This window comes from Otolemur garnettii, unplaced genomic scaffold (genome assembly GCF_000181295.1).
Source record: "Otolemur garnettii isolate 467f Iridium unplaced genomic scaffold, OtoGar3 scaffold00127, whole genome shotgun sequence".
Taxonomy (NCBI): domain Eukaryota; kingdom Metazoa; phylum Chordata; class Mammalia; order Primates; family Galagidae; genus Otolemur; species Otolemur garnettii.
The window spans coordinates 539,419-541,343 of record NW_003852522.1 but is presented as its reverse complement, the minus strand read 5'-3'; positions in this window follow the sequence as shown (position 1 = coordinate 541,343).

Below are 1,925 nucleotides of genomic sequence, written 5' to 3'. Positions count from 1 at the left end.
CTGTGAGCTGTGATGCCATGACACTCTACCCAGGGTGACAGCTTGAGGCTCTGTCTCAAAAAAAAAAAAAAAAAATGGTTTACAGATACTTGGCGCCTGTAGCTCAGCAGTTAGGGTGCCAGCCACATACACTGGAGCTGGCACATTCGAATCAAGTCCAGGCCTACCAAACAACAATGACAACTATAACCAAAAAATAGCCGGGTGTTGTGGTGTGCGCCTGTAGTCCCGGCTACTTGGGAGGGTGAGGTAAGAGAATCACTTAAGCCCAAGAATTTAAGGTTGCTGTGAGCTGTGATACCATAGCACTCTACTAAGGGCAACAAAGTGAGACTTTGTCTCAAAAAAAAAAAAATGGCTTACAGAATGCAAAAGTTGGCTGGGTGCCACCCACGTGCACCATGGATGGTAGGTTTGAACCTGGCCCGGGCCTCTTCATAGAATGCAAAAGTGCATAGAATTTCATGGTGATTGTTTTAAGAAAATACAGTAATCAAAATGATTCTATGTTTCTTAATTTTTGTGTATCTCAAAACTTTTGCACTATCTTTTTTTTTTTGTGTGTGTGTGTGTGTGTGTGTGCGCGGAGATAGAGTTTCACTTTGTTGCCTTCAGTAAAGTGTGCCTCATAGCTTACAGCAACCTCAAACTCTTGGGATCAGGAGATCATCTTGCTTCAGTTGCCCAAGTAGCTGAGACTACAGGTGTGCACCAAAACACCTGGCTAGCTTTTCTATTTGTAGTAGAGACAGGGTCTCACTCTTGCTCAGGCTGGTCTTGAACTCCTGATCTTAGGTGATCCATCTGCCTTGGTCTCCCAGAGTGCTAGAATTACAGGCATGAGTCACCGTGCCCAGCCTTGTAGTATCTCTTGTATACTTACAATGCATCTATAATTGGGCGTGTTAATCTATATGTGCCTTAGAAATAGTCAATTGGCTTTTTAGATTCATAATATAGTGTGAATTCAGGCTTGGCACCTATAATTCAGTGATTAGGGTGCCAGCCACATCTCGGGGGCTGGCGGGTTCAAACCCAGCCCAGGCCTGCTAAACAATGACAACAACAACAACAAAAATAGCAGGGCATTGTAGTCCCTTAGCTACTTGGGAGGCTGAGACAAGATTCAGTACCTGCTATTCCCAACATACTACAGAGTCTTGCATGAGTTCAATTATATCAGTTTTTAAAATTTAATTAGAAGTAAACTGGTAAATTCTATTTCATAGTCTAGATAGCCACAGTGGAGTTCTCTGAGCCCTCTGGCAAGTAGTTACTGTATTACTGGATAGCAAAAGTCTGAAACAAATTTGATCAGGGTGGGAAAATTGTTTTTTGAGACTTTATATGTTTTGTTTCCTCTTCCAGCTCCAACTTCAGCCAAAATGGCCCTCTTTTTGTTAAAAATCTGATAAGCTGTGCTTACTGCCATGCTTCTACCCAGAGCCTCTTCTCCCAGATCTTATCATGCCTGGTGCCTTCTTGTCATTTATGTCTCTTCTGTTCAAATGTCCTCTTCAGAGAAGCCTTTCCAAGGGTCTCCTGGACATTGTTCATGCCTATGGGGTGTAAGCCTGAACCATAACAATCTAAGTCATGAGTATCTCTTACCACCTCTGTCACAGAGGGTTTTAGGTTTTTAAGGGCTTACTCATAGTGTTAGGCATTTTTTTGTATCTATATTTCACATTAAAGCTTTTTTTTAAGTTTGGGGCTGTTGGGCAGTGCCTGTGGCTCAAGGAGTAGGGTGCCGGCCCCATATGCTGGAGGTGGCGGGTTCAAACCCAGCCCCGGCCAAAAACTACAACCCAAAAAACAAAAGTTTGAGGCGGGTGGCACCTGTGGCTCAAAGGAGTAGGGCACCAGCCCCATATGCCAGAGGTGGTGGGTTCAAACCCAGCCCCGGCCAAAAACTTCAAAAAAAA